The sequence below is a fragment of the Cupressus sempervirens genome, chromosome 3 (assembly GCF_028749045.1).
Source record: "Cupressus sempervirens isolate cs-2001-9-10 chromosome 3, ASM2874904v1, whole genome shotgun sequence".
In the NCBI taxonomy this organism is placed as follows: domain Eukaryota; kingdom Viridiplantae; phylum Streptophyta; class Pinopsida; order Cupressales; family Cupressaceae; genus Cupressus; species Cupressus sempervirens.
In genome coordinates this window covers 475,324,030-475,346,226 of record NC_143120.1, presented here as the reverse complement: position 1 = coordinate 475,346,226, position 22,197 = coordinate 475,324,030, and the positions used below count along the sequence as shown (strand labels likewise).

At 33.9% G+C, this 22,197-nt stretch overlaps 1 pseudogene; it reads left to right on the top strand.

Moving 5' to 3' along the window:
- The window catches only part of LOC149567219 (uncharacterized protein At1g76660-like), a 55,681-nt pseudogene that overhangs the window by 13,530 nt on the left and 19,954 nt on the right, over positions 1–22,197 (top strand).

Sequence of the window (22,197 nt, the reverse complement as noted above, 5' to 3'; positions counted from 1 at the left end):
CAGTTACCCAGTGGTGAAGATGAAGAAGATGGTGATGATTTTGGTCATGCTAATGATAATGGTGATAATGATGATGATGATGTTGATGACGATCATGATCATGGCGATGATGGTCATGATGATGATGGTGATGAAGATGGTGATGATGGCGATGAAGATGGTGATGATGGTGAAGAAGATGGTGGTGGTGACGACGATGATCATGATGATGGTGATGAAGATGATGATGATGGCGATGAAGATGGTGATGATGGCGATGAAGATGGTGATGATGGCGAAGAAGATGGTGGTGGTGACGACGATGATCAAAGTGACAAGTACGATGATGGTGATGATGATGATGATGATGACATGGATGAAGATCATGATGATCAATGAAATGTCCAGCTAGGATCAATGTCAACTATGATGGGGTCTTGTACGACCAAACTTTTCTTTCTAAACCATATGTGCACATATAAACATTAAGTAGAACATGTCAATTTTTTTTTTAGATATACACATTAGTTACACTAAATTTTTAACTTAAGACAAATGATTTATATTTACAATCTACTTTATTATTAATATTTTTTTTTGGTAAGTCTATTACTTTAATTTCACTGCTGATTTCTAAGACTTACTAATTTTTTTCACAGGGCGATATGGATGCACCATCTCAGACACCTTCAGTAGAGGTAAACATTAAATATTGTAAATTTTAATGTTAATATAGAAACAAATGTCATATTATTATGTTCTTTTCTTTGTGGCTTTGGAGTTGTTTTGATGAAATTTTACTGATATTTAATGTCACAAATAATAGGAAAAAGCTAGAATGACTGCTGATCAAATGCGATCTGAAATACGGGCTTCATATCTACATAACATCACCCTTAGTACTGAACTTGTGTTCATCACCCAACAAATCAAGCAAAGATACACTGATGAACTTGTTAAAATTATCATCGAGGGTGACAAAAGTGAGGAGAAAGAGGCACTGAGAACAGAATTGGGCCGTAGAATCCAATCTTTGCAGGTAAGCAGTAATTCGACTAAAGAAATAATAGAAGTTCAACAGATATGAATATTTTATACTATCTTATGGATCTTGATCTCTAATTTTATGTGTACTTGTATAGACATTTGTGCCATTTATGACATCACATGGTGAACATGGTGATGGTCGTTGCGCACAACCTTTGTGTCAGTAGCACTTTGTTTGTTTTCATCAACATTATAATAGTTACTTTTTTTTTGTGGACATTTCTAGCTAGTATCCCATTTGATCTTTATCCATTGCAAATGTCTTTGCTAACAATATTGTATTCCTCAGCTCATGATGACGTGCGGACTCCTCCTTCGGTTGTCGGTCCACTATTGCCTACTGCATTGTCGGCAATAAGGGCCACGCAAACATCCTCATCTATACCCACTAGAACTGGTAAAACCTTGTTTTGTTATATTTTGTAATGTATTTGTACAAGTTGATGAACAACGAAGTAGCATATCAGTGCTTAAATGATGTCTACAAAAGCCTGCATACACACAAACACATGCATACACACACCACGCATACATACATACATACATATATTGTACTACGTAGGCAAGATTTTGTGCTACTTTTTGAATTAATGTCAAATCAAAGCCAAAAAACTTATGAACACACCCCTGCAACTAAGCCACACACTTAGCAATCATAACAGTACCGTACGAAACCGTACAACGCACTGTAATAGCAAAATTACCAGTAAATCAAAGGTTTTTTATTCGTTTTGTCCAAGCATCGACTACAAGCTGATCTCCTTCGCCCTCTGAGATCACACATGATATATATAAAGGCCTATAGGACCGTTGGAACAACCAAGTAGCCATTCCCCAACTTAAAACAAACAATAACAACTTTTAAACAATACCGAGCAACATTTTTAAAAGTTGTCAGCAACTTTTATATGCAACTTTATGCATTTTTGCAAATCTGACTACCTAATGAAAAAAATTTTTTGCTAGTCAATTTCTTCAATTTGATTATATCCATAAGTATGCTTTAATTCATTTGGTGTCTACTTTAATTGTCACGATGTTTCAGTTGACAGACTAGCAGAGAGCAGTACTGCTGAAGTTGATCCATTTCCTGGAGTAGTTCGTGTGATTAGTACTGGTTCATATGAAGGGACATTATTGCTGAATAAGAAAACTATGTTTCCGTTAAAAGAACGAAAGCTTCCAGGTGCTTTAAAATTGTTTTTATTTAAAGTGTAAATTTAATTTATTTTTATATTACTCATTTTGGACTGATAAATCCTTTATGTTTTTGTAGGTAATAGTGTTTTCTTTGATCATCTTTTTCATATGGCATTGAGACTATTCGGACCCAACATACGTAAAAGGTACGTAGTTTCATATCATTTCTACATAATTTTTCTTTTCTTTCATTTACTGTAATATATTAAAGCTATTGATCTAAAAATCTATTTTTTTTAAAAAGGTGGAATTTACAAACCGTGGAATTAAAAAATCAGCTCATTGCATCTTTTGACGAGAAATTTGGAAAAGACATGTTTGACAATGGCCTACTTCTCAAAAGAGCAACAAAGCATTTAAAGACTGTGAGGGATCAATATAGAAGGGCTCTTAAGGATAACCCAAAGTACGATCGTCCAGCTATGATTCCACCAATGAAGTGGAATGAAATAGTAGAAGATGCAAAGGAGAAAAGGCTATGTGAAGATAGAGGTAATGAAGCAGCATAGGGAAAAAAGAGGTATGTCATGATAGTATTAAGTACATTGTAATCATGCACTAATTATTCATATTTGTAAATATATAATCTAAGATGTTTGAAATTGTTCATAGATTGCAGGACACATCTGTGGCTACAAAAGCGAGACTAGAAAAGTTTGGCCAACACAAACTTGGCTCTGGTGGGTATATGAATCTCCAGTCTCGAGTTGTAAGTAGGAGCAATGATATGAAATAAATTTTTTTAATATAATGTTCCAAACAATTTTGTTTAGTGAAACCATACATACAAAACTGATTATATTAAGCAAAAAAATACAGGGCACAGAATTCAATGTGGAGGTCATAGATGAAGATAGAAAACCCTCCTTGAAGGAAGGCTATAAAGTCGTGGCTGCATGCCTACGCGAAGAATCTATAAGCCTTGCCCAAGAATTCAGTTCACCAAATGATATCTCACAGGTAAATTGGTTAGATGAAAAGTAAATGAAATTGAATAGTTGATCCTTTTCTTTTTTGGTATTAGTTTTAAACGTAAATTGACTACATAACAATGTGCATAACATTTTATTGCAGCCTTCATATCCTACCACAGAACCTGCTCGTGATGAAGGCCATAATGTGCATTATAGTGGTGGACGTATTAATTTGCTATTGGAAATTAATTATGCAATCAGAAATATGAAATGTTCTCCTTCCATTTATTGTCCAAGCATGGTCTTATCCAAACATATATTCTATGCTCATATATTCTTCGCTATTTGTTGTTTATTAAATCATAGTAGTTTGCATTTCTTGTATTATGTATTTAGGGTATTCTTGAGCAATGACAACCAGGTTTATAGATTGGCAAGGCAATCTATTATATGATTTGGAACATTCACATAGTTTTGTTCTTATTTCTCTAACACTACTTTAAAGATTATCTCTGGTTGCTGAAACATATTCATTATTTTAAAATAGGGATCTTTAAGCTTTTGATCAGTAGTTGATTATGATTTCCAACTCTGTACTTTGATAAATCATTTGTTCTAACAAATCTCATAGAGTAAATATTGTGATATTGCTATCATGATTTAACTGTGTTGTATTTGAGTCAAATTTGTTAACTCATATTTCATGTGCAGTGCTCAAAATGAATCCATCACTCGTGATAATATTTTTTTGAATATTTCAGAGCATGTTGAACATCATGTCGAAGGAGTGGAACATGTTCCAAGTGTTCAACATGTTGACGTGGCGGCGGATCAAAATGTTAATGTACATGATGTGGCATTGTCAGGTAAGAAAAATGCATGTTATGTTGTACTAGTACTTAATTATAGACTGGTAATAGTTTAAAAAAAAAGAAAAAGAGTATGCCAATTTATCCCATTCACTTGTTCTTGCAACAGAGCCCCCTTTAGTGCAGCAACCTCCTGCTCCTGCAAAGAGAAGAAGCCATCGTAATTTGACATTACACGTACTAGAAGAGGAGGAGAATGATGCAGATATGGATGCTCCTATAAGCGTTTTTCTTAAAAGAGCTCGTAAAAACAAAAAGAAGAAATGATGTTTTAAAAATATTCTTTGATAAACCTTGTTGGATAATGAAAGAACTTTTTTTAAAGTAATTATGTATGAATTATGCGTATTAATACTAATTTTTATCTTATGCTAATGAATATTGTTATGTCTTAATGAAGTCTTGATTAGTATTGTGTATTAATGAATTTTATATCATATTAATGAATGTTATGTGATTGTATTGATTGAATGTTATGGTTCATAAATGGATGAATGAATCAATGAAGTATTTAATTAGATGATAATGGGTACTTTAGATTGATGTTAGGGGGAGGGGGGTGAGGCTAGATGATCTTCCACCTTCACGTGGTTGGCCTTGTTAAGTAGAGAATATTATAGTATTCTTGAAACCAAGTGAAGCTCAAACTAACATAAAATGGACACTTCGCATGTGGTAGGTCTAAAATGATCCACGACTATTGCTGCCCATAACATGAATTTGTGAAATACATTTTGATATCACCAATTTCAACACTCTATTCGAAGCCTAGGAGTGGCCTATAGTCTTAGCATGAATTTTGAGTAATGCCTCAGTCCAGATTGCCTCAAAAGTGGCTGGAAGAAGCCTGCACGAATCTGAGACTATGAACTCTCCCCGCCTTGGCCAAGAAGAACTTGCCAACTCTCTACTATTATGGAAAACTACAGAGTGGTGTGGCTAGTCTACAACCAACCAATAAGTTCACAATTAAAGGAATGAGCCTTCCTTCACCAAGGATTTCCAAGCAACGATCTCAAGTGTACCAATTTGATCAATGCTCCAATCCTTATTGAGAATCGTGTCCCAATCAATCCCTAGATGAAACAGGGACACAAAGTGACTAGTCAAATGGTGAATAACACCTAAATGTCTGAAACTTTCATCTTTATATCTTCCAAGGTCACTCCAGTGAATCCAAACCAGTTCTGTTACTTCTTGTTGAGAAATCCCAACATTGACACCCAATCGAGATTGATCCCCAAGACCAATGCATCACATGAAGAAACTACATTCCCAAGTGTCATAACAAGCGCAATGCACTCTTAGTCTATGATGCAGAGGTGGTGTGTGGTATCCATCTTCTTCATATGAGATAGCAAATCCATTCATTTAGCAACAACTCTTTACTCATATGTCCCCTCAAGGACTTACCTTCCAGGCTACCCCAAGTGCACTTAGAGTTTCCCAAACACCATAACTTCTTCCAAGGCTTCAACCTTCATTCTTCCTTTGTGAATCATCTCCTCATGTCCTTTCCACCATGTTCCATCCATCCATTGATTTTGGACAACTAATCTCTTACCCAACATTCATATCTAGCCTTAAAGCTAGTAGCCCTCACCAGTCACTAATTTGGATTTCTCTCCAATAGTTCCCAAACAATGATGGAAACTAAAACCTGATTAAGATACCCTTTTGGGATCTATACATGCTCCCTAAGTTTCAATATCAACTCTTTTGGACCATACCCAATATCCGATACCCCTAGCCTATCCACACTAGGCCTAATTCTCCAATTTTACACAGCAACCCACAACTCCACTGAACCCTACAATTCCAAAGGGTGAAATAGTCCTTCTAGGGGTTGAGAAATAATATATTTTCAAGATTTTAAGGTTCTACCCTTTATACAACACATTTGCCACCAAACCCTTGGTTTTGGGGTCACTAATCTAGGGCCTGTTCAACAGGACCTCTAACCATATCACCAGAACAAAATAATTGCATAAACACTTCATAACTGATCCCCTGATACACATTTGATCACCAAACATCTTCAATCTCGAAGTAAATTACTTTTAATATGACTAGTGTCTATATTGGTATGTACAGAATAGTATAGAAATTGTATGGACAACCAAGAATTGAATAAAATTTCTGAGTTTTCTTACCCTTATTGACAACCTTATTGAGAAGACATGCATATATTTTCATGGAGTGGAAAGAATATGGAGCTTCGGAGAGGTCCAACCATAGCTGCAACAATAATATAAGGATCCAACAATGTAAAAATACTAATTAATATATTTATAATTTGATATGGATTATAATTAATAAATATTCAAAGAGATAATATAAATGAGGGAAAAAAGGGTTGCAATGAAGGGAGAATTTCAAAGGGCATCCTTTTGCAGTAGAAATAAGGGAGCACTATTGTAAGAGCTCGTTATTGCAATAATTTAGGGAGAATGACTAACAACACACTCTTAGTAGCATGTTCCCAAGGCTACAATAAAGGTAGAATCGCTAGGTCACCCTACTGTAGTACTAGTAGCTAAAGGAGAAAGTCTACAAGGGAACTCTACTGCTCTATGATTAAGGGAGAATTGCGAGGGGATTCTTTTGCAGAGGCAGATGAGGGAGAACCACCAAGGGCACCCTATTGTTGTGGTAGTTAGGGGAGAAATGCTTTTAGGAACCCTACTACATAGTGAGTAAAGGAGAACTGCGAGGGCACCCCACTACAAGGCAAATATCTCATCTCTCAAGGCCTAGGAGAGGTAGAACAATCTTCTAAAGAAGTGTTGGATATACTTAAGGCTTTAAGGAGAGAGGAGTTGTGAGGAGACAATATCATAGTTGGAGGCTGCTCCAAGTTAATTGTGAGACAAGTAGAGCCCCAAGAAATCCTCCCACAGGGATTAAGATTCTGATCACAGACTCTCCCATAAGAATTGGGAAGAGATAAATTCTCTCCTAAGAATTATCAAGATGGATAGACAGAGTAAAGTATATCCATAAGGCCTTTGAAGGAGAAAGTTGTAAGAAGATGGTGACATAGCTTGAGGACTGTTCTAGAATGACTATAAAAGACAACTAGGCTTGACCATAAATTAGATTCACTAGTAGAGAATGAGTATACATTTAGGCAACTAGTGGGCAACCTTATCTATCCAACCACTACTAGACTTGAGACCAGACGTGCTGTTAGTTACCTTTCTTGCTTCATAACAGCCCCAAAGGATGAACATTGGGTTTTTGTGAAGCATATGCTGTGAGATGTGAAGGGCACTCCTGATTTTGGCATTCTGTATGGCAGAAGTCAAGATGCTCAAGTCATTGGTTATACAAATTTGGATTGGGGAGGTTTTATTGATGATTGAAATCTCCTAGTATTCTAATCCAAAAATTGAGGTATCTCTGAAGTCTGCTGATAAAAATAAATTTAAAATATAATATTAAATTATTTTATGTATTTTAGCCCTCATTTTAATATTTTTAAATGCAAAAGTAAAGACCAATGACAATTTAAATGATTTTTTGGAGAGAATGACAGTTGAAGATCTTGAGATTGATGATCACAACCTTGTGGAGTAGATGATAGTACCATCAACATCCTAGTACTAGATGGATTTTTGGTTTTTGTTTACTATACTAAATTTGTTCATTTTCGTTTTCATATTGGCAATTCAACATCAAATTGTACTTTGTTGCATTTAAAATTTGAATATGTAATGATAATGTCAGCAATTATCAATCTCATATGATGATGATCATATGCAATATTCGGAAAACAAGTATGATTATGAGATACAGTAATGTGATTATTTGAGTTTTGAAATATTTGACTCTATATTAATGTGACATTACTATTATTATTTACTTTAGTCTTTTAGTTTTACAATATTACTATTTTGTATTTAGTATTAGACTCAGCAAACTATCAAAAAAACAAATTGCAGTCTCCAAATACCCCCATCTCCCATTTTTGAAAAATTATCGTACCGGTACCAGTACCAGAGACCTCCAAGTCTCCCCATCTCCTAGTGACCTTGTTTTTACCACTTGGTGAACGATAGATCAGAATATATTAGAAGCTCAAATTTCAAATACTGTCGTTAATATGTTGATGCTATTATGACAGATTTTAGTATAACTTATTGTCTTATTTGCTGACTATCTATCAATAGATTGTAGTATAACTTATTGTCTTATTTGCTGACTATCTATCAATTGCAGAGTGCTAAGTTGTCATCACAAGTTCTCTCAATAAACCTCCAATAGATACTAGTTGATCTAATAGGCAGCTTGTTCTCAAAATAATAGGGAGGAATATGCTAGAGTTCAGATGTCATTACTTAGAGCTCATATATGTGACAATATGGATTCCAATGCTCTTTTTTTCTTTGATTTTATGCTTTGGTCTAGATAAATGACATGTTTTTTCTGTTTTCTACTAGTAACATTTAGCCGGATTGATCTAGAAGGAAAGCTTGTCATGGGTTATCGAAAGGCTTCTGATAATATATTAAACCAGGTTGGATTTCTTGCTTATTGGACTTACAAAGTAATGAAATGTGAAGTTATGTCATATTTCTTGTCTTAAGTTTGACTGGGTTATATGTTCATTATACAATTTAATCTTTCATATTATTATCTTGTGTGCTTTATTGATTATTACAATAGCATTTGGGTGCTTTTCCAATATTTATGTTAGAAAAGTAGAGCACATAACAATTTTCTTGATGCATTGATGTCCTCTTTTCTTATTTTAGGAAGTTCAACCATCAACATCAAGAATTGGGCCATTTTTCAGTAGCGCCCTTAACTCTGCAAGTACAATTTTTTTTTCAGGCTATACACTTCCTTCAGTCAATGTAAAAGAAGAATCATTTGTAGAGCCTTTGACAGGTCAAGTCAATACTACAAGCACAAGCTTAAGTTGGTATAAAAGTGACAAAGCTGGAGGCAAATCCAAAGATAGTTCAAGTCTATCCTTGTTGACACCAAAAAAGAAAAAAGTTGCAATCTTTGTTCCAAGAATAAGAGACTTTGCATGGAGAATGGTGATGCATTTGAATTGAAGTTGGCATGAGAAGAAGCTCAGGATTTGCTTCATCCTGCTCCAAAAGCTATACCTAGCATTGTCATGATTGAAGGGCACGAGTTTAAAGAATATGAGGTATGGAGGCTCAGCTAGGATGTGTTTTAAATTTCATTAAACATTGGACGAGAAATTGTATGGACACTCTTGTCAGATCCTTCTATAAATTACTTCAAAATTATTCAATAGAAATAAGTAGAGCTGACTTACTTAGATTCCTTAACATTTCAAACATGTAAATATTTGATTTCAAACGCCCTTGCAATTGCTAAATCTTAAAATCCAAATATAAGCCAATGAAAAAGCTACAAATTCATCTAATGGGGCATCCCTTCTGTGTGAAATCATAATTTTAATCTACCTCTATATTTCTTGTTTTCTGCCTAATATAGGTGCAACTTTTAAATATAGAGTAATGAGCTGCAACTGCAAGTATTGATCAATGCTTTTATAATAATTTTGAGACTGGAATAAGATGTTTTTATTTAAATTATCAATTCTATTGTGTAGTTTTGATTTAGAATAACTAAGACTCAGGATAATAGCAATGATTTGAGCATAGGAGAACTTGGTATATGCCTGGTATGTACGTTAGTGTATAGGAGAACTTGGTGCTTGTTTTGGGAAATCCTTTATAGCAACACATTCTCCTGATTTGTCAATGTTTTCTTTATGTCTAAGGTCGTCTGCCACATTTCAAGTTTCAAGCACCAAGATCGTTCTGACCCCTAACTGTGGCTGACCAAAATATTTTATTCGAGAATATATCAAATGTATTTTTAGGAAGTTGGCTTGGCATGAGACGTAGTGCAGAGAGAATTTTCTAATTTTGTCCTCTCAATCTATGCATTCTTTTATTTGTTGTAAAGCCAATGTAATTTTGCAGTAGATATGAAAAAAATTTCTTAATGATTTAATCTTTTTAATACACCTCTAGAAGTTGCCTTCTTGAGGTCAATTTTGAGAAACCTGAATCTACATCAAGTGCCATGCAAATTCGCCAGATTTTATCAAATTTTAGGCTATATCTAAATGGGCCTCGCAAAATAATTTTACATAGAAGGTGAATTGTATGGCCTATCAGTGCATGTCAAGTGCCTTAATTGCAGTTCCCGATTCCCTGTTATAAAATTGGGATTATTTGTGAGTGATGTGCACCTAATATCTATTTAGTGGAGTTGGATTCTACTGAACATTATGTATTTTGGCATTTCTCATATTTAACTTTTCTGTAATACAGAAAATGTGCTCAATCTTTACTTGTATCATAAAGAATTATGTCATCAAATTGTCAAACAAGGTGACTGACACATGAGGTTGGTAGTACAAAATTACATTAATGTCACAAAAAATTAAAGAATGGATTTCACAACATAAAAATGCAATGTGTTGTAACATATAACTCACGAAACCATAATCAGGAGTTGGTGATAAATTGAATGGTTGTATGTTACTGCATGTGTGGCACCTTTTATGCTGAAATCAATCGTTGTATTATTTTTGGCATTTTAACCTTATGGTTTTATATAATGTGTAATGTAGATCAAAGTTAAATATGTAGTTCTTTGGCAGCTGAAGACCACATTGGACTGCATGGATGGCATCCTTTTCAAGTTTAAATCAATTGGTGTCAATTTTCATTGTAACTATATGTTTTATACTTTTTGCAATTTAGATTAATGTTAAACTTGGAGTTCAAGTTCAATAAAATAAGCAATGGGCACTGTATGGCACACATGCAAGGAGTTACAATTCACCGTGGCTATTAGAGAATACAATGAGTGCCTGTCACGACAATAACCAATAGTATTCCACATTACACAAAGAAGTGAAGTTCCACTCAGTGGTAGAGAATTGCACACATCAAAATATTGCATGTGGGGTGAACTTTATGATTTTACATTTTGAGCTTATTTGCATGCTATTTCCATAGCTATACATTTGAAGATTGACAACATTAGTTGGCTTTTGATTTGCATACTTTTATGCAAAGTCTTGTTGAGTCTATTGGTGCAAAAACAGTGACAATCACTTAAAATCATTGTTGTTGATGTGTACGGGCATGACATAATTTGCTTCATCAAATTGTAAATGATGACACGCACACACAAAAACTAGGCAAGGTTAGTTTCTCCATTCATCAAACCTTGAGATGAATAGATTTAAAGGCCTGGAGCAAAGATGAAGGATGACAATAATCCAAATTGTTTGCCCTTGGATGATGAAATAATGTTAATATCATATTCTTTGAATGATATAGAAAGTGAAAAATGAATTGATACTTTGCCAATTATGGATGGTAGAGAACTTATGCTCTTGTAAGAGGTCAAATGTTCAAATCTGTAGTGGGGAGGGGTTGTACACCTTATATTAAAAGCATTAATATAAGCATAATAAGAATAGCAATCGACCAAAGAGTACTGTCCTAAATTCGAGTATTGTTGAGGCAGAGCGTGCTTCGAGTACTTGAATAGTAGACTTGGTGAGTTGACTGAAAGAGTCAACTCATTGAGGTGACTGGGTGGGAGTGACTTGGCGAGCTGACCTAGAGAGTTGACCTAGGGGATGGGCTTGGTGAGAAAACTTAAAGAGTCAACTTGGTGAGTGCACTTGAACTGTCGGCTTGGCGAGCAGACTTGGGGACTTGGTGGGACATGTGGGCGAGCCGACTTGGTGACATGAATTGGTAGGCTGGCTTGGTGAGCCGACCTTAAAGAGTCAACTTTGTGAGTGTACTTCAACAATCAACTTGGTGACATGACTTGGTGGGCTTGGCGAGCCGACCTGGCATGCATACTTGAACAATAGACTTGGTGAGCTGACTTAAAGAGTCAACTCGTTGAGGTGACTCGGTGGGGGTGACTTGGTGGGCTGACCTGGAGAGTTGACCTAAGGGGCAGACTTGGTGAGCGAACTTAAAGAGTTGACTTGGCGAGCGTACTTGAATTGTCAGCTTGGCGAGCTGACTATGGGAGTCGGCTTGGCAAGCTGATATGGCGAGTCGACTTAAAGTGGCAACTTGGTGGTGCAAGTTGGTGAGCTAACTTATCAAGGCCACTTGGTGAGGCGACTTCGCGAAGTGACTTGGTGAGCTGACCTACTAAGTGTACTTAAAGACTAACCTTGATGAGGCGCTTTGGTGGGGTGACTTGATGACAAAACTTAAAGTGTCAACTTGGTGTGCCGACCAAGTGAGTTTACATGGTGAGCGAGCTTAGAGAAGCAACTGTATGGGGAAACTTCGTAAGCACACTGAGTGAGCCCACTTGCTGGGGCAAGGTGGTAAAACCATTGGGTGAATCGACTTCGTGAGCTGACTTAATGAGTCAACTCGTTGAGGTGACTGGGTAGGGGTGACTTGGTGAGCTGACCTGGAGAGTTGGCCTAGGGGGTGGACTTGGTGAGCGAACTTAGAGAGTCGACTTGGTGAGTGTACTTCAATTGTCAGCTTGGCGAGCTGACTTGGCCGGAAGTCGGCCTGGCGATCTAACATGGTGAGTGGGCTTAAAGTGGCAACTTGGTGGGGCAAGTTGGCGAGCCGACTTAGCGAGGCCACTTAGAGACGTGACATTGCGAGCTGACTTGGTGAGAAAGCTCAATGAGCGGACCTAAAGATTGACCTTGTTGAGGCACTTTGGTGGGGTGACTTGATGACCGAACTCAAAGAGTCAACTTGGCGAGCATACTAGAGCATTTGGGTTCATTTTTTGACCTTCATTGATCAAATTTTTGACCAAATTTGACCAACCCATTGGTCAAAATTTATCTGGTCAAAATTTTGACCAACTCACTGGTAAATGATTTGTCTCAATCATACAACTAATTATATATTTTTCATATTAGTTATTGTCAGTGTTTTTCAGGCATTCTATAAAATAGTTCACATGCCTTGCGTATGATATGACATTTTGCATGTATCCTGCACTCTCTCTCATCCAGCTAATGATGGATTACGTAGAGTGATCTGAAACCATGATGCTAAAAAAAACACAATCAAATCCAAAATGAACTTGCACTACAAATGGATTGTGGAAATTTGATATTGGTAAAATTGCATGCATGTCTACCAGGACAATCACAACTTAAACATATATTTGTCTTGGTAGACATGCATGCAAAATTAACAATATCAGATTTTCACAATCCATTTGTAATGCAAGTTCGTTTTGGATTTGATTATGTGTGTTTTTTAGCATCATGGTTTCAGATCACTCTCCGTAATCCATCATCAGCCGGATGAGAGGGTGCAGGATGCATGCAAAATGTCATATCATACGCAAGACATGTGACTGTTTTATAGAATGCCTGAAAAAAATTTACACCTATCTGTTGGTAGAAATTTCTACCTTCGTTGGTCGAATTTTTCGACCTTCATTGGTCGAAATTTCTACCTTATTTGGTCAAATTTTTTGACCTTCGTTGGTCGAAATTTCTACCTTCATTGGTCGAAATTTTTGACCTTCAGTGGTTGAAATTTCTACCTTAATCCACGAAAATTTTTAACCCTCGTTGGTCAAAATTTCTACCTTGCTTGGTCGAAATTTTTGACCTTCATTGGTCAAAATTTTTACCTTTCGGTTGAAATTTTTTCTTTCATTGGTCGAAATTTCTACCTTTATTGGTCAAAATTTCGACCAATTCCTGCTAGAACTTGCACATGGCAATTGAGGTTTTTCGACCAACATATTGGTCAAAATTTCAACCAACAGAAGGTTGGTCGAAATTTCAACCAACAGAAGGTTGGTCGAAATTTCAACCAACAAAATTTCGACCAATGGGTTGGACGAAGTTGGTCGAAGTTTGGTCAAAAATTGGGTCGAAATTTCGACCAATAATTGTCAAAAAATGGTCTCAAATGTACTAGTGTTTGATGTTCTTATTGTGGATTATCTTTTGATGCTTACTGGTCATTTGTTTAAGATTGAGGTGATTTATATGATTCTTGATTTGTAATTTCATAAGCATACGCCAAAGGTTTTGTGATATTTATTTCATACTATTCATGTGGCTGGATGTCATGATACATCCTGTAATTCAAATTGAAAATTATGCTTATGAGGGTTACTTTGCGAAGCATTTATGTGCATTTGGATGGAAGTACCACCTTACTGCCAAGTTGCTTGTTAAGGAACCGATTTTGATTATGAATGTTGTGGTATGGGATACAATTGTGTATTATGTTCTTAAGAGAGGTTGTCTAGGTACATGTCTTTGGGAGTGGCTTGTAGTAGGGGTCCGAGGCCCAAAGTGGTCAATACCAGGGTAACCTATTGCAAGTTATGTAATAAATGATAATCTAGTAATTAATAATTTTGGGGAAACACATTAAAAAGATAAGTTAAAGATATGTTTTCTAGTTCCGCGTGTGCCATGTTGAGGGTCTGGGGTTCAGAGTAACCAGTCCAGGGTAACTCAAGTAGCCATGTGATGACACTCCCTAGTATGTAGCCTAAGTCTCCTCTGTAGAGTTTGAGTGTACCTTTGGTGGTGTACTTATTGTTGAATGTGTTTATTTACTTTCATTAGTGGTGATTGGTGATTTTTGGTTGATGTACTCTTGACATGTGGATTTTGACTTGAGCCTATCTCCTCCGGCGCATTCTTTGTTGATTTTTACCCTCTTTCTATTCTTGGATCATTATGATGGATGTTATATTTTATGTTGGATGTTATTTGCTAACATGATTCTTTATATTGATGAGTAGCAAGTGATAGATGATGCTATTTACTTATAGAATCATCTTATGCTTTATTTTGCTTGATTAGATTTCTTATGTATATGTTGTAGCATGTTAGATTTCTTTCTGCATATGATGTAGTATGTTTTAGGAGTGACATCCCTATTTACTATAATACCGATGATCTCTTCGATGACTTGGGATGTTACACGTGGAGGGATGGCTAGGGCCCATGATGGTCTAATGATGCTATTGACGGTTGGGAGGAACCGCGCACTTAGATTAATTGTGTTGTATGATGGGTGGTTATCTTTTACAATGATTGTTATATCCTTATTGATGGATGGATGTATCATGTATGTTAATGGTTTCATTTACTTTATTGGACTTGTATCATGGATTCAATGAGGATGAAATATCTTTATTTTCACATGTGTTTATTCTTTTAAGCCTTTCATACTCTGTGACATGTACAGTGGATGATTGAGCATTCCAAAATTTCAGTTGCCAAGAGGTATTGAAACAAATGTATATTATGAACTTTGGACTTTTGATTATTCTTTCATGTCGATGTGGTAGTTGTTAGACTTAGTATAGTTAGATTAAATGTGACTCAATGACTTGGGATCCTTAAAGAATGTAACCTGTTATGTATTCTTTAGATGATTACATGTCATTACTTCTGCTAATATGTGTTTGAGGCATATCATATTATCTTTCATGTTTAAAAAAAAAAACAAAATTGTTCAGCAAACTTTAGGTTAATTCTTTTGGATCCCTTGGCAGGGCGTTACATTTATTCAAAATGTCTTCTTCACATATAGAATTGTATAGAAGCTGACTAATACAATAAAGAGATCAATTATTAGTTCCTGCTTTTGGCAAAAAACTAATGGAATCACTAAGTACCATATTAGTTATAAAATCTAAAAATTTCATTCATATACTAATGTTTGCAAAAGGTTTATTGATTTGCATGTTTTTTTGAAATTGAAAAATACATTTTTAAAAAAATTCTATTGGCTAATGATGAAAAATGCAATGAAAATTTTCAATTTTTTTCAACAAAAATTCAAATAATTCTCCAAGCAGCTGCATTGATTGCAATTTTATCTTTTTCACACTTGTGACAGGGGTATAAACTCTCTAAAAATAATAATCATTTTCCAATATTATCTTTTCCACATTTGTTACAAGCAGAGGTAATTATTTTAAAAAAATCCTTTTTCTGACACCTTATTAATGAGTGCATTAATTCCAGTTTTATCTTCTACCATTGTTATAAAATAAGCCTTCTGTCCTTTAATCGTTCTCACTGTCTCTATCTGTCGGGGTTTTTTTTATTGAGGCGGTTTAATCTTAGATTGTGCATTCTTCTATTTATGAGTGATATAGGTAGAAGTAGTTCAGCAGAGTAACTAAGCTTGTATTTCCTACTGTTATTAAGGTTAGTTATAGCAGATTGGTTAGCACTGAGGTTTTTTACTTTTTATTGAGAAGTTCAGGTTTATACAAAAAAATTACATTTTACGTATTTTATTTGTTTGTTTCTGTGCTTTTATTCTACAGCAAAGATACTACAGGTGTTGCAAGAGGAGGAGATAAGGCAGTACTTCAATTGTGGTCTCATTTTAAAGGTTAGTAAAATTGTTTCCTGAACTAATTTTCTCTACGTTTTGAATCACGAACATTCTCTTCATATGGAGCTTTGGTCTTCTGGGTTTTTAGGGCATTTGGGATGTCTTAAATTTAGAGAGCTGGTAAAAACTTTGTCAAATCGTTTCTAAGTTTTTGCCTGGAACAATGAAACGGTGCAAAAGTCGCCAAATCTGATATTTCATGATTTGTTCAGAGTAAAGTCTGCAAATTTTCATATTCTAGAGCCGAGAGTGTCTCGAAATTTTAAAATATTTTCCATTTATAAGGTATCATATAAAATATCGTAATTGCTCTATGCTATAAAAGATATTAGGGGCCAAATCTGTGCTAATGATGTTGAAGGGGGTGACGGATCATGCATTTAGGTTGCGAGAGAAATGTAGGGCCAAAGGTAAAAGAAAGAGGGAAAAACCCATATAAAAGCCCCCAAAAGTGCCTTCATTGGAGACTCCACCAGCACTACAGTGCAAACAATATTCAGGGTCCCACGAAGGGTGTCAATTCAGTGTGCCTCTCTCAGTCCATGTTTTTGTATTTTTTATAGTGTCATTTCACTCACCATCAGTTATTTCTTTTCCAAATTTCTCATTTCGGGTGAATATTCGCTGATTGGAATGATTTCCTCTCTTGATTTTCATGTCCCCAATAAAGACTCTTGAGAAAAATGGCATGCAGTACATTTTATTTCTATTTTACTGGGTAATTGAATGCTAGGCTGGATTGTCCTCGGCAGCAAGATTTTCTAGTTTAAATTTTCAAGGTTTGTTGTGGAACAAGAAACCCCTCCTGCAATTTAATAATAGGATTTGTCTATATGCCTACGCATTCAGGATTTGCACCCTCAAAAGGCCATTGATGTCGCCATCTTTTCTCTTTTTTCTCTTTTCTCCATCATATAATCTGGTTTTAAATTGGATTCTTATTCTATGGCTCCTCTTTTCTATTCCTTCTTGTTTTAAAATAATTTTTTCAACACTACGTATTCTATGTTATAACATCATATTTAATGACAATATAAACTTAAAATGTGACCTCATTTTTAAAGAATATAAACTTGAATTTGAGATGAACTGCTATAAAATTTTAGGGATTTGAATTTGACGACAGGTTTTCTTCCCTATCTGAGCAGTGCGCAAAAAATCCCGTGCAGAGAAAGTGGGTCACTGGCTTTCATTTTTTTCCCCTTTTGCAAGGATGGTAGTTGTGCATGAACATGTCCATTTTCATATTCTTGTCGTTGCAAATATCTAACCCCTAGCTAAATTTTCAATTCGTATACAACTGTAGCCTGCCAATCCACAACCATCTCGAAATCTTATAGAAGCTTGAATTATTTTCCATTTCCACGGTACCTTGCAAAATATACCACTAGTAATTGTTGAGTTCGGATGTTGTGTTTCCAATCTTTTTATGGTCTCTAGGATTCAGAAAAATGTTAACTATTGGTGGAGGTATGTTTAAATTTGACACTTGATTTTGTTGATGTTTAATTATAAGATATTTATTTAAACTTGAAATGATTGAGTATAATTAGTAAGAAAGGATGGTGTATTTTTTTATTCCACATCATTCAAATAAATTTTTTTTTAAATGTGATATCAAATTCCTGTTAATTTTGGGCAATCTTATTTTCAAATCTTTTCAAATAGTTATCTATCCTATTCAAATAAAGTGGCAGAATGATTGTAATATCTTTTCGAAAAAGGTCTTTTATATATTTTTGAAAAAATAATGTTTCAATTGCTGATCATTAATTTGTAATTAATTGTTTTTATAATGAATTCAACATATTAAATATGATTCATTTATATTATATTTTTTCCTTATTCAATTGAAATTATAATAGAAATTATTTTATCTTACAAAAATTTAATATATTTAATAAATTTTTATTTTTATTTAAAAAATATATTCCATAAGAAATACAAAGTAAACAATTAAAATCAAATAACAAAAAAATATTTACAGTTCTATGATATATTATTTTTCAACTTCATTTGTTTTAATATATGTAAAATCTTAACGTATAATAAATTATAGTTGTTACATAAAAAATTTAAACATCTATGCTTCAGTATATGATTTTACTATTTTATAATTTATATGATTTTATTATTTTATAATTTTAAAATATAAAAATTAAGTGGATATTATAAAGACAATCTTATACAAATATTTAATATATTATTTATTTAATAATACAAGTTTTTTTATACATATTATAATATATAATACATTTTTTGAATTTTTCATTAATTATTTTTATAATGAATTCAAAATATTAAATATGATTCATTTATATTATATTTACAATGTTGTGAGCTCTTACATGACTTCATTATATATTTAGAAACAAATTTGACAAAATGTTTTTGATTTAATTGACTATTTAATTATTCTATGAACATCGAATCCTGTGCATTGATTATGAATTTGTTGCAATTTGGGTGGGTGTGGTAGAGGTTTAATTGCTTTTTTTTCCCTTAAATGCTACAACGTTTGCACAGAAAGGCAAAAAGTCAACGTGACAATTATAAATACAGTTGTGAAAAATATTATATAATTTCTGAAAAGAAACATTCAAAACAATTAAGCTATTTAATGAATAAAGATATTTTAAAATGCATATAATTACAAGGTGACAATTTTTCAAATGCAAGATACTCCTTGAAAAGTATACAATAAGCTTTTCTTTTAAAATGATACATTTAATTTAAAAATGTAGGTATGAATAAACTTGTATATATGTAAGAATATGTATGTTGAACTTATTCATGATTTACATAAACATTTGTTTTACATCTGGTATTCTTGATAAGAACTACAACTGAATAACATTAAGTTCATGTTCCAACCTATAGAAAACACTTTCTTTTCAACTAAATAACATTAAGTTCATATGGAGAACTCATAACTGAATATTATAATTTATCTTAACACTTAAGATTGGTGTTTGTGAATAGTAGGGGTATTGTTGTTATGTTGTTGAGGTGTTGCTGATCAATACATATGTTTATATAAGAACCTACAGCCATAACCAGTTCTGAACATTAGTGCTTAATTACAATCCTCTAATCTCAAAATGAATGAGAAATATAATTTGCAATTCATCCATAACAAAGTTGATGGCCTAAGATTAGGGAGAAAGAACACTACCATGGTGAAATTCTATTTTAGCAAGAGAATTCTGAGCAAACATATGAGAATTTGAAGATCGGCTTAATCTTATATTCTTCTCTTGTTCCATTGCTACTAGCAATTCTTGGCTGGAAGAACAATAGTGCAAGATCTAAGATAGATCACATGGACTGCAAGATGCACATGATAATAAAGACTTTTTAATTTTGGACTCGTTAATTCAACCAAATAATTCTGTGGGTTTCAAAGTGACAGACCTACATAGCTCTCCCAAGCTATGTAGAAGGTCCTGTATTTGTACTGAGGAAATCTTTCTAGCCAATTAATCAAGAAAACATATGCATCTTTAGCTGCAATTACAAAAACCAAAAGCACAATTCAATAAAGAGTTCTTTTTCCTCTCATAAATTTTTTAAGAAACATAAGCAGTAACAGTCTTAACCAAGAGCCTAACATAAAGGTAAATTGTAAGCCTCTTATCTTGGAGGCCTTGGGTTCAAGTGTTGAAATATACCTGTTTTGTTATCTCGTGAAGTATGCAGATCTGATGAAGTATTAGTATAAGAAAAGCCCACTCTTGCTGGTGATTCCAAGAACAATTTGTTGGCCAGTGCAAAAAACATGGTCTTGCTTCTTTATGATCTGTTGAAAACATGCGGACATTAGCACCTAAAAAAGTATAACTATTTTTGATATTTCAAAGAAATGTGCTAAACAAAGATTTTAGAAGAAATTACTATTCAAGTATATACTGCAAATGGTACTCATGTTTATAGTCGATAACCTGAAAAACTCCACTAGTGGCATTGGGATATGAGTTCCCTTATTCATGTTGTAGTAGACTAATAAATGGATTGTGGGAGGCAAGAAATGTGCATTGAAAGGGTTCTGTAAGTAGGTACTTTGTTTCAAGATTGGATGACATGATGATGATTTTGTTGGAGCAGTTAACTATTTGAACATATTTGCAATAATAGATTAAGAGTCAAGTAAAATATTGCTTGTTTGCATCAAATACATAAATAAGAAATTATATTTTTTAAGACCCTGTAACTAGTTTACTTGTTGATACAAGCTCTTGTTCAGTCATAAACTATGTGAATATTTCAATTCTATGCTCAATCTATCTTTTCGAGGATTCGTATGCAGTTGAAGATACAATATGTTTCTTCTCCCAAATGGCCAACAAATCAAATTGTAACTTTTTGCATATGTCATTGTTTTCTTCAAGGATTAAGGACATAATAGTATGCATGCAAGTCTTCATATTGTGTAGATGATAGTCCTCGATTTTAGCCAAGAAGCATTGAAACATGTGAAGAATCAAATCATTAAATGCAAAGTCAAGAGGATTATTGTTGTTAAAAAAATTATAGGAAGACAAAAGTTATTTTTTCAGTGATGAATATGACTTAGGGAAGCAATCAATATGTAGATTTACATTTCTGAATTCAAGAAAACAACAATAGTTAACTTACATGGAACTTAAAAATCAAGCTAAAATAATTAACATTGTTGTAGTTCAAATCAGCATAAAAGTTATTAGAAACTACAAACTTAACATGGAAATCAACTAAACAGTTGAGCTCAAGTGAACTGTGTCAGCTAAAAATATTGCTTGTTTGCATTGAATATATAAATAAGAAATTATAATTAAAGTAGCTTGAATCATAAATAAATGTATTGCACAGTACATACCCAAGTGGAGCATCAATTAGCATAAAAATTGAATGTTGTTCCATGTATTCAGGTATATAGGAAGAATATTCATGAGGCTTACTGCTGTTGAAAACTTATAGAAAGGAAGAAGTTATTTTTTTAGTGATGAATATGAGTAAGCCAGGAAATGAATATGCAGATTTACATTTCCCAATTCAATAAAGCAACAACAATTAAGTTACATGTCACTTAAAAATCAAGCTAGAATAATTAACATTTCCGCAGTTAAAATAATTGGTAGTGGAGATCAAGCAAAGAACTTAGCTCAAGTGAAACGTGCCATACTGAAATTAACATTTATATTATGCATGGTATAATTTTTACATATAACTTAAGAAGTATCTATCAAAAACATTTAATATGCCCTCTTTTGCTTGAATGTTGCTAGTGACTGTTCAAAATAACATAGACAACATATATGTACTATTGATTGTTCAAAATAGCAAAGACAACATATATGCTTTATAGCAGATTTGATCAGGTACCATGATTGGTATTTGAAACCAAAACTTTGTAACAACTACAATATGAGAAAAATATTTGATGTAGTCGAAGCCCTGTACAATGATGTGATTGTATGAGTCAAGCTAGTATTACATAGAAAAAATGATTTAATGTGAAATTAGAAGAAATGAAACCCATTGTTAATGTGTATACCTCGATAAAGACATTGTGTGGCCTAATCATCAAGTGCGACAACATGAGTTATCTCGCTGCTTTGATTTAGACTGAACTTTCCTATTAGCTGGAAGTCTCGGAACATAAATATAGTGGTTGGTTTGTCAGCAACATATGCTTCATATGTCATGTTTTGTAAGGAAGGCTAGATTTGCTGAGCAATATTCTTCTCTACAAAGCAGTGGATAGTTTGATTGTTGTTGTTAGTGATGACTGCTTTAACATGCAAG